The sequence below is a fragment of the Convolutriloba macropyga genome, chromosome 2, assembly GCF_964194025.1.
Source record: "Convolutriloba macropyga chromosome 2, txConMacr16.3, whole genome shotgun sequence".
Classification (NCBI taxonomy): Eukaryota; Metazoa; Xenacoelomorpha; order Acoela; family Convolutidae; genus Convolutriloba; species Convolutriloba macropyga.
In genome coordinates, this window is record NC_134469.1 from 78,415,232 (window position 1) to 78,427,493 (window position 12,262).

The 12,262-nt window shown below is 31.5% G+C and overlaps 1 protein-coding gene across 1 annotated transcript in view; it reads left to right on the forward strand.

Moving 5' to 3' along the window:
- The window catches only part of LOC142334744 (uncharacterized), a 447,170-nt gene that overhangs the window by 128,501 nt on the left and 306,407 nt on the right, over positions 1-12,262 (forward strand). The gene's annotated exons all lie outside the window — the stretch shown is intronic.

Sequence of the window (12,262 nt, forward strand, 5' to 3'; positions counted from 1 at the left end):
ATAAGTATTATAGATAGTAACTAAAACTTATGATAGCAAAGTTCAAGTACCGGGCATCTGAAAATGGGCTTTATGGGTTTATCCCGTTTCTATTTCTGACTTTGATTTTTTTATACTGACTCTCTTCATTTTAAATTGCTTTACTGAGCAGCTGCTGTTTAAAAGGACTTTGAGCAGAATGACAGAAGAGTGAAACAAGCCTAGAGAATTCAAAACGATTTCACGCAAAATGTCGAAACAGCGGCAAAATGGGTAAAGCGAAAAAAAAGTTCGACAAAGTTAAAAAAAAACATAGCAGGACAAGTCCTGACGTACAAATTCAAAGAATTTTTATTGACTAAACAGAAAACTAGACCTGGAACGGACTATGAATGGATTGTGAAAACAATTTCGAAAAAATCCTATCAAAAAAAATCGAAGAACAGTAAAAATCAAAGGGAAATTGCCGCATGTGAACAAAAAACCACTAGCGAGAAAGCGAATTTTTGTTCGAACACCGTTTTCTCACTCTACTTTAAATTTAAAGTGAAAAAATTTCACGCCGCAAAACCACTCGCTTTTTCGCTTTACTTCCTGTTTCGGCGTTACCAAAATCACTACTCCAATTTGACTTCAGAAATCATGACAATGTGTGAACAGATCTTAAAAACATAGCCGGAAGAATTCCGGAAACGACTCGAAGGAGAAAATTGCCTATGCCTATGACTAAACAACTACAACAACTATTGTGAACCCTGAACCTCTGCAAATGCCATAAAAAATTTGAGGAAGAATAGAAACGGCATTCAAAAACTTAAAACAAATTGAAAAAACTAGAAAAATTTAAGACTTTTTTTAATAGTACAAGGAAACATAAAGTCGAATAACGTTCCTTTGCAATTAGAGCAATGGAAAACTCGCAAAACAATGCGCAAGTCATAATAAGCAAAGAAACTTGTCTATGATCAAAAAGAAAAAAATAAAATGGTTTAAAATTTCTCAATTTTTCTGTCAATTTTCCTAAGACAAAAATGATATATACCAAGAAATCTTAAGTCAAATGGTATCTGAATATTCTTTAAGCAACAAGCTTTTATCCAAATCCCACTTAAAGCATTAAAACAAAAAACAGGCAAAAAATCATTAAAATTCTTTGATCAGCAAAACTGATCAAAAACCTCCAAGTTAGCGTTAAACTCAAATTAACTACTTGAAACCTTCAATTCCTATCGAAACAAGCCTAAAACTAATAGTATCATAATCAAACCTCATAACCATCAAAAGTTGCAAAAAAACTGCTTTTAAAAGCCGCACGTGAACAAAAAAATTTCGCTCGCTTAGAGAAAATTTTTTCACATCAATTTCTCGCTCTCTCAAAATCAGCGGTATGAACAAAAACCACTCTCTTTTCGCTCCGCTCTTCACTTTTGTTCAGCACCAAAAACACTCCAAAATTTTTCTCGCGTTTCATTTCGCGCTTCAAAAATCACTCCAATAAAATTGATTACAAAAAAGGACTCCAATACTCCTCTTCGAGTCGTAAAAAGACAGCGCCCCAATACAATTCAAATTCTTTGAATTGTGAAAAAATTAGAAGCGCTATAATAGCCGGTTGAGAAGATGAAGGCGGCTATTAATTACCAATTTCGCCATTCAAGGGCTTATCATGAGTACTACCCCACGGTTCTAATTGAAATCGAGAACTTATCTAACTCGGAGATGAAACCCAGTATTGAGGAATTAATTCCAGTATTGAGGAATTAATTCACTAGGGCGCTAACAACAGTCTGGTTACAGATTTAATCATCTCTCGTTGCGATTACTAGAGTTGCATAATTTTACACCACATTGAAGCCAATAAGACTCTCTTTTGGCCACGCTTCAATAGTGGCGAGAAAAAAGTGGCGGAAGAAGAGACTTATAAAGAAGCAGATTTTCGCCACTAAGGTTTTAGTAGTAATAATCGGGTGATAACAAGTTGTTTCATCGTTAAGACATGCAACTTTTGTTATTGTAACGAGAGTTCAATAAATAACAGTAAGTAACGAATTGAACAGCTGCAGCAGTTTTCAATCTAAATATGGCTTCCCGTTTGTTGGTTAAAATATTTTCAAACGTTTGGCAAACTGTTGAGAATAGACAAGGAGGCTCGCTAAAGTGCGATGGAACAAAATGTTCTGATCCCACTCATCCACTATATTGCCTCAATTGTCTACCAATTGATGCAGAGATAGACTGCCTCTGCAAAAGTAGCTCAAGTTTCTGTTGTTTAAGATTTTTCCTTCTTTAATAGATTCTTAAAAAAGGATAGACGTCGATACATAAAATGAGGTTTAATAAAAACGAGGTAAAAAACGTCTAGACGAACAAGGGCATACCACTGAGATCATTTTTTAATATTTCATTAGAATGAACACTAGAACAAATGGAATGACAACCATGAAATCAACTCGAATGCAAAATGGAGCAACAACTCCACTGCAATTTGTAAGTTGATCAATTAATTTCACCAAGCGAACAAAAAAAATTTCCCAAAAACCCACACAATGAGTCCAAAAGTGAGCACAACTAAACAAAAAAGAGCACTGCGCACACATAGAAATTTGAATTCAGAATACAAAATCAGATTATCCAAGCTTAAAGTCACAACTGAAGGGATTTATATTTGACCTGGGAACTTAAAAAGAGGTTGCTCAAGAAAATTGGTTATCAATACATATAAACAAACAAAGGCGGAAATTAAAAAAAAAAACAGAAAATATCTGGAACAAAATACCAATTTGTTTGAATAATTTGATGCTGACCAAATAGAACACTCCCAAAAATAAAACAACGGAGCACAAGCACATAGGATTGTGCTTGAAGCAGACATTTTAATAATGAGATGGATTTATGTGCCGGCAATACAATATTGAAGGGCAATACTTTATCCGAAATTTATCAATGTTTTTTTAAACAAAAACCGAAGGTACAATTATCCCTCTTGAGAAAACGAATTGGACTTGTCAGCAAAGAAACAAAAATTGAAAAGACTTATTGTGAAGAACCAAGTTTAGCAAAAGAAAAAAAAATGACATATATGAACAAAACCCGAAAATTCTCCTAGCTCTTAGGAAATTAAATGGCATCATCATTAAATTGGTAACTGGCCACGTATGATAACCCAAAAGGAAAGGAAAATTAGATTCGGGTATGCTCATTTCTGACTTTACCTTTTAAATTTTTGAATAAATGACTTTAGCAAATGAGGGGAAAGACTACAAAAATAACAAAACCCTCAGAACTCAAAATTCACCTATATTTCTTTAAAAAAAAGTGTCAGTCATTTAAACTATTAGCTATTAACAATAGCCACGCATGAATTGCCTCTATGCCACTACTGCAATCAATAATATTTGTCATTAGACAGACTGTAACATGTAACAAACCTACAGAAAAGAGCATTTGAAGCCAGGAGAGTCATTATATTACCTTATTAGACCTCTTTAAAACACTCAGTAATGAGACTTGGTAACAATAGAATCAACAAAATGCGGACACATTTTCAAGATTTTAATGAAAACAAGTAGTGTCAAGTCAAGAAAATCATTAGTTGCCGACAAAAAATCAGACAACAGCATCTTTGCTCCATTTGGACAAACATCGCATTTGCTAGACTCATGGCTTCTTTTTGTAATTCCAACTTTAATATATTCTTAAAAAGGATATACGTGCATACGAATAAAAGAAAATCATTAGTTGCCGACAAAAAATCAGACAACAGCATCTTTGCTCCATTTGGACAAACATCGCATTTGCTAGACTCATGGCTTCTTTTTGTAATTCCAACTTTAATATATTCTTAAAAAGGATATACGTGCATACGAATAAAAGAAAATCATTAGTTGCCGACAAAAAATCAGACAACAGCATCTTTGCTCCATTTGGACAAACATCGCATTTGCTAGACTCATGGCTTCTTTTTGTAATTCCAACTTTAATATATTCTTAAAAAGGATATACGTGCATACGAATAAAAGAAAATCATTAGTTGCCGACAAAAAATCAGACAACAGCATCTTTGCTCCATTTGGACAAACATCGCATTTGCTAGACTCATGGCTTCTTTTTGTAATTCCAACTTTAATATATTCTTAAAAAGGATATACGTGCATACGAATAAAAGAAAATCATTAGTTGCCGACAAAAAATCAGACAACAGCATCTTTGCTCCATTTGGACAAACATCGCATTTGCTAGACTCATGGCTTCTTTTTGTAATTCCAACTTTAATATATTCTTAAAAAGGATATACGTGCATACGAATAAAGGGTTAACAACAGTTAGATCAGTTCTCCTTTTCACTAGAATGAACACAAGAACAAATGAAACGACAAAAATTAAATCAACTCGCCATGATTCCCATAATCTCCTTGAAACTGATAGACCTTTTTCAGACACTCCTTTTTCCTAATGAGAGGATAAATGGGGCTAGTACTAATACCAGAAGTAGATTGAAGTATCCAGTAGATTGCCAAAAAATAGCCGCAATAACACCGATTGGAATTGAAACAGAACAAAAAAAATTGATTGTTGTAGAAAAACAGTTTTAGTTCAAAATATATTGACAGGAGTTCGTAACTAGACAAATTCCTGTATTTTTAATTAGAGGATACGATACAGGGGCCAGAGTCAATGACAAAAGGCAGTAGACGTGTTAGCAAAGACTTCAGACAGCGCGCATCTAAAATTGGGCTTAATGAGTTTATCCCGTATTTTCATGAATTCATTTTCATTTAATGATTACGTTCAACTGAGATTGCATTGCATAGAAACTGCTGTTTAAAAGCAACCTCAGCAGAATGAGACTAGCCCCGAGAATTCAAAACAATTTTAGGCAAAATATCGAAAAAGCGGCAAAATGAGGTATAAAGCAAATAAAAATGTTATCTGACGAAGTTATCTGAAATAGGAGCGCTAAAATAGCCGGCTGAGAAGACCAGAGCGGCTATTAAAAAGCATCAATGATGCTAAGACTCAGAGAAAAAGCCCGGTTTCGTGCATCTAAATTTTGGCCAAATGGGTTTAACTCGTTTCTATTTTTGATTTCCTTTTTCGAGTGAAACTAGCCTCCAGAAGTCATATTTCACGCGAAAAAGTCAAAACAAACAGACTAACGTGGGACAAATTCAGAGGGGGGTCTGTAGCCTAGACAAATTTTCATTGCTGAAAATTCCGAAAAAAGAGGGGCTCGAACTCCTGACATTAGGCGTAAATGAATGAAGCACTATCCAACTCAGATTTCAGGTCCTTGCGCTAGCCTTTCTTACAATTTTGTTTTAGCAGCAAACGTAATTTCTGAAATCGAGTCATGCGTGAAGTCACTCGAGAAGTGAAATCGATAAAAAACAATCTAGAACAAAATGGTTAAAGAAAACTTTGCATAAAAAGACCTAAGTTTAGCATAATCACTTCTAACTTTGTTCCAGAGCAATTTAAAAGCAGCAAGATGAAGTAAAGCGAAACGAATTTTTGTCTAAGGACGTAAAACTAGATTCGTCTCTACCAAAAAACTACTCTGTCGACAAACTAATATCAACTTGAAACAGCATTTAAAATTTCAACGTCAAATAAGTATAAAGCCATAAAAACATCAAGAACTAGCAATCTAATTTCATATATAGCAAACGTGCACCTCAAACAAGAACTTCTGAACTAACAAATCAATTTCCTATATAACAAAAGTGCACCTCAAACGAAAAACACTGAAGTACTCTTGTAGCAATAGGCAAGCCATTAAAGGCATATAACCTTTTGGTGCAATATTGGGAGACCGCAAGAAATTGGCAAACATTTTTTTTGGTTTCTGTCATTTCTCAATAAAAACACTGTTTATTGACAACAAAATACGATCGACTGAAAACCGCATATTTTGATAAGCCATCGAGCAAAGGAATTCGCTTCGAACCCCCAATGAATGCAATAAAACAAAACAAAGAATTGTGAAATTAGCCTAAAAACCCGCTAAGTAACTGAAAACGCCAATATTAAAATAAAATCATATTAATCACTTATAAATTTCAAAACACATCCAAAACAATCAGCCAATTATTGCAGTAGCATATTTAAATTTCTTAACTGAAAAAACGTGTAATTTCCTGCTCCAAAAGTAGTAGTAGGTCAGCAAGAGTGGGGGGGGGGGTAAAAGGACGTACCTATGTATAAAGATTACCTATAGCCTATTTTCATCAATTTTCCAAAGACGTACCTAAAAAAGAGAGTGAGAACAATAGAGCTGTCATCTTATCGTAATTACCCAGGGATAATTATCTTAATAGCCCCAGGGAAAAGCATCCGCTCTAATGCACTTCAGCTAATTTTATCTACTTAATAAAATATATCTGCGGAACTTTTACTTTCAAACTTTTCATTTACGCATAATTTTTTCAATTATCATTTTTTTTTAAAAAATTTCGATTATTAATGAAGTTTTGTTTTCAATAATTTCAAATTATCGGAAGCTTTTCACAAAAATTTCTTGAATGCTTTTTTTGAAAATTCCAATTTTTCAATTTTTTTACTCATGATGGGAAAGCATGCAAGAAACGGATTTTTTGGCATTTTAATTTGGTAGTTTCTGGTTTTTTTTCGCGGTAGTTTCAGTTTCAAAAACCCGAAACCGTAAAAAACTTTTATATAAAGTTGTTCTAATAATCGATTAAAGTTTTTCTTAACGCTGATTTCAATGAAAAATACTAAAGCACAGAAAACCATCACTGAAAAATTTTTTTTGTTTTTTCATAGTTTCAGATTCTCAAACCTCAAACTAAAAAATTTTTTGGTCGAAAATATATGCTACAGTACAACTTCAGAGGGTATTTTTCGAAGTGGAGTTCAATGGTGGTAACTTCACGGTCAATTATAGATTATGGGTTTGGGTTTTTTGAAGTTTTAGTTTCTCAAACCTCAAACTACAAAACAATTTCTTTGAGAATGGTATGCTATATCAACTCTCTATATGTTGTTTTTAAACAAAGCATTTGATGGCAAATTTCTAACCCTAAGAAGTTACACTTTTTGGTTTTTTCCGAAGTTTCAGCTTCTGAAACCTGAAACCTCAAACTATATTTTTTGGAATTGTTTGTTACAGTACATCTTTATAGCGTAATTTTTCAAGCAGAATCCAAAAGTCGTGAAAAGAGGACAAGTTTGTATTTTTTAAAGTTTTAGATTCTGAAACCTGAAACCAAAAAAATTTTGGTAAAAAATATTTAGTTCTTTTTAATAAATAGCCTATTCTTAAAAAAATGAAAAAAAATACCCATTTCATACCAAAAAATACAAAAAATACCTAATTCTTGCCGAAAACACCCAATTCTTGTCCAAAAATAGCCAATCGTTGTCGAAAAATACCCAATTTTTGGCAAAAACACCCAATTTCTAGCAAAAAATACCCAATTTTTCCCAAAAAATACCCAGTTCTTCCCAAAAAATGTCCAATTCTGGCCAAAAAATACCCAATTCTGGCCAAAAAATACCCAATTCTTGGCAAAAAAATACCCAATTCTGGCCAAAAAATACCCAATTCTTGGCAAAAATACCCAATTTTCTCCAAAAAATACCCAATTCTTCCCAAAAAATACCCAATTCTGACCAAAAAATACCCAATTCTGGCCAAAAAATACCCAATTCTGACCAAAAAATACCCAATTCTGGCCAAAAAATACCCAATTCTTGGCAAAATTACCCAATTCATCCCAGAAAATACCCAATTCTGGCCAAAAAATACCCAATTCTGTCCAAAAAAATACCCAATTCTGGCCGAAAAATACCCAATTCTTGGCAAAATTACCCAATTCATCCCAAGAAATACCCAATTCTGGCCAAAAAAACCCAATTCTGACCAAAAAATACCCAATTCTGACCAAAAAAAACCCACTTCTTGGCTCAAAATATCCAATTACTGTCAAAAACACCCAAATGCTTACAAAAATTATCAAACTGTTGCCAAAAAAATAAATTCTAGCACAAAAATATCTGTTTCTAGTCATGAATTACACACTTCATAGCAAAAATACCCAGTTATTACCAAAATCTACTAAATTTTTTCCCAAAATACCTAATTCCTGCGAAAAAGAACCCGGTTCTAGCAAAAATATCCCAATACTTGCCACACAAAGAGACACAAATTTCGCCAAAAATACCCATTTTTACAACAAAATAGCGAAATCTTGTCAAAAAATACCCAAATTGTAATCAAAATAACAAAATTTTATCAAATATTTATCTAAAATATATCAAAAACTAGACAATCTTGCCACCATCCGTTTTTCTCTAAGTTCTTATCAACAATCCAATTATTTAGTGACCTTAAAACATCAACTTTTGAGATCATCTTTTGTAAAGATGAATCTTCTCAGGTGATCGATATAGGTTTAATGAGCACAAATTTGTCACGAATTTTTTGCTATTGTTCAGAATTAATCGTTAAATGATTGAGTTAAATCATAATTATTTAACAATTACGTCCTACTATGTTGTCAATTACGAACAATTAAGTGATCTCATTTTTTGTAAGAGGGTCACTCACCTCTTTGGAACAAAATTTAGTCCAACTACGTCATATGATTACTACAATTACGGATACTTAAGTATTGAATGGGGTCACTGAACTCATGTGAACAGAAAATAATACTTACTAATTACGATATTATTCTTATTTTATCGAAGCATACACCGCTCACGTGATTGAGGTCTTACTCATAATAATGTAATAATTACGTCACTATTGCATCATAATGATGTCATTTTTTATTGTAGTGTACAAACAAAAATTCAACTAATTGTGCTTATTTTCCTTCTCTTCAACAACACAACTACAGTAAGCTTTTTCATTCTTTTTCGGAGACAATTTCAGTCTCCTTTTCCTACAAACCTAAGTTTTCAGTTATAAACCTTTCAGTGGATATTCTTCATCTCTAGGACATCTTCCTATTTCCCATTCCAGGTAAGTCACCTCTGTTATAGAATATGAAAACAGACCAAAAAAAAGAATAATGGGCTATTATAATAATCGTACTCATTCGCAAGTAGCATATTATTTCTTCAGAGAGAAAATTTTTTTTCAATATCTGTATTTTCATTTTATTTAGGAGTTCAACCGTCGTCTCCTAAAAAAGGCTGGAATAATGAATATCAAATCTGTGAAATTGAACGAAAATCTGAAGGCCCACTTCTTCCCCGATTTCAATGATGATGTAGCAATTATAAAGGAGAGGAAGACGTGCTTCGGCTGGGTAGCTGAACCTCCATTCTCCATTCCGAGGCAGCTTCTAGTCTTCATTATTGCAATCGAGAATTTGCCAGAAGTCTCTGTTCCATACAAACAGACAACTCTAGACTTCTACGAGAACCACATCGAAAACAAAACTTTACAAGTCTCAGACAACATGGAACTGAGCAGATCAGTCCGTGCACAATTTTGTGATTATGAGTTGTCCTATAGACCAATGTATGAAAATCAATTAGGATTTTTTGAGGAGGAGAGAGAACTTAATTTTCTCTGGTGTGTGTCTGACGAGTATGACAATTTGCAGGAGCAGAAACCTGATCGGGATTGTGACGAGTGGGAAAATGGGTCATTGACAGGGAGTATAATCGCAATTATAGAAGAAGAGAACGCACTTGATCCCAAGTTAGACAACAAAAAATCGGACCAGGCAGTCCCTTTTGCCTTTTTTTCTACAGACACTGGACAAGATGCAATGAAAGAAGTACAGGGAGCATCGAGTGTTGAAAATACTTCAATCAAGTCTGCCAGAACCATCCTTAGTACTGTACTCAATGATTATACAGATTACCAAGATTATATTTTATCTAATGAAGCACGTGAAAAAATATCTGAAAAAACTTCCCTCAAATCTGAGCAACCAGCGTCTTGTACACAAAAGACTGTCAAGAGAAGGGCTCCTGCTGTCAATAACCCTGAAAGAGTGGGAAGTAAAAATTTAGATGGTGATGAAAACGAAGACAACATGTGTCCTCCATCGTGCAAATTGAGACGAGCTGCTGAGTTGTATAGTAACTAAACTAACAGGCTGAGAAGTTATTTCTTTGACTGATTATCTGTTTGTATTTCCGGTATAATTTCAGATCCAAAAACTATTATTTCCTGAGGTGACTAATTGACTGTTTAATTTGTAATATTCTCTTTTTACACTCAGAAAAAGCTGAATTTCATGCATGCTTTTGAATTGATACTTTGATAATATAATGTATTTGAGTTTTACAAATGCATTTTCGAAATTAACTTTTGTTTCAAGTTCAATTTTGAATTAAAATTTATGTCAAAAAATGCCTGTTTTTGTAATATCTGTTTTATTTCTCAAAAATGGCGGTTAACGATGAAAAAGGCTTGTTTTCATAATATGTTTTTTCAAAAACTCGGGGGTTTTTTTGGCTTCTGCAATGAACTCCCGGCAGCTGATACTGGATGATCCAAAGCAATTACAGTGATAATTTCGAAGCAAACTCTAGCAGCAATTCTTCCCATCAGAATATTGCAATAAGCGTGCTGCCTTTGATAATAGATTACCTGGTCATTTAAAAGACGAATTTTTGGCAGGAATTTTTAGAAATAGATACTCATACAAATCTTAAGAATAGAATTTACAATTTTCTAAAAAAAAGTTGAAAACCTTTTGCATAATTTTTTACTGTTTTGAAAAAAATATTCTTTTACTATGCCACTTTTTTCAAAAAAAGTCGTTTTTTTTACAAAAGGTTTCTTTTTTCATTTTTCCATTTGTCAGTTTTTGAAGTTTTTTAATGTGAAGTCTTGAACTGAATCATTTTTTTAAATGAAAATCTTTTTTACTAAAATGATTTTTTTTGAAAATTGTTGTGTTTTACACACTGTTTTTACCAAAAATGTAAATCTTGATGTTTTTTTTTATTTTTTATTTCTCCTTTTTTTCTGTTTTTGAATTTTTTTATGTAAAAATTTAAATTTAATTAATTTTTTTTTGAAAAAAAAAGTTTTACTAGAATAATTTTTCTTTCAAAAATGCCGTTTTTTACATAAGGTTTTTAACAAAAAATGCAACTTGTGTTGTTTTTTTAATTTTTTATTTTTCCTTTTCTGTTTTTGAATTTTTTTTATGTCAAATTTTAAAATTTTTTTTTCGAAAAATTTTGTTTTACTAAAAAAAATTTCTTTCAAAAATGCCGTTTTTATAAGGTTTTAACAAAAAAATGCAACTTGTGTTGTTTCTTTCAAAAATGCCGTTTTTTACATAAGGTTTTAACAAAAAATGCAACTTGTGTTGTTTTTTATTTTTCTATTTTTCCTTTTGTTTTCAATTTTTTAAAGTAAAATATGAAACTTAATTAATTTCCTGTTTGAAAAAAACAAGTTTTACTAGAATAATTTTTTTTTCAAAATGTCGTTTTTTACATAAGGTTTTTTAACAAAAAATGCAACTTGTTGTTTTTTGTTTTTCCTTTTTTCTGTTTTTGAAATTTTTAATGAAAATTTTAATTTTAAATATTTTTTTTTGAAAAACAAGTTTTACTAGAATAATTTTTCTTTCAAAATTGCAGTTTTTTACATAAGGTTTTTAACAAAAAAAGCAATTTTGTAATGTTTTTTTTGTTTTCCTATTTTTCCTTATTTCTGTTTTTGAAGTTTTTTATGTAAAATTTTTAATTTAAATAATTTTTTGCAAAAACAAGTTTTTCTAGAATAATTTATCTTTCAAAAATGTCGTTTTTCACAAAGTTTTTACCAAAAAATGCTATTTTTGTTTTTTTTATTTTTCTATTTTTCAGTTTTTGAATTTTTATTGAATTATTTTTTTCTTAAAAAATGTTTTCTAAAATATTTTTTTCAAAAATGCCGTTTTTTAATTATGTATTTAACAAAAAATGTGAATTTTGTTGTTTTTTACTTTTGTTTTTCTTTTTTTCAGTTTTGGAAGTTTTTTTTTAAAATTTTTAATTTAATTTTTTTTGAAAAAACATTGTTTTAGTAAAACAATTTTTTTCCAAATGTCGTTTTTTGCATAATATTTTAAACAAAAAATGTATGTTTGATGTTTTTTTAATTCTATTTTTCAATTTTTTCAGCTCTTGATGTTTTTTGCAATTTCTTTAGCAAAGCAGAAAATTGAAAAAATCAATGTATTACAATTATTACAAAAATCAATTAGTTATTACAATTATTTTATTACAAATTAATACACTTATTAATAAAATTTGCAGAAATCTATAACAAATCAAGCTTTTGATGACAAGCATATTTGTT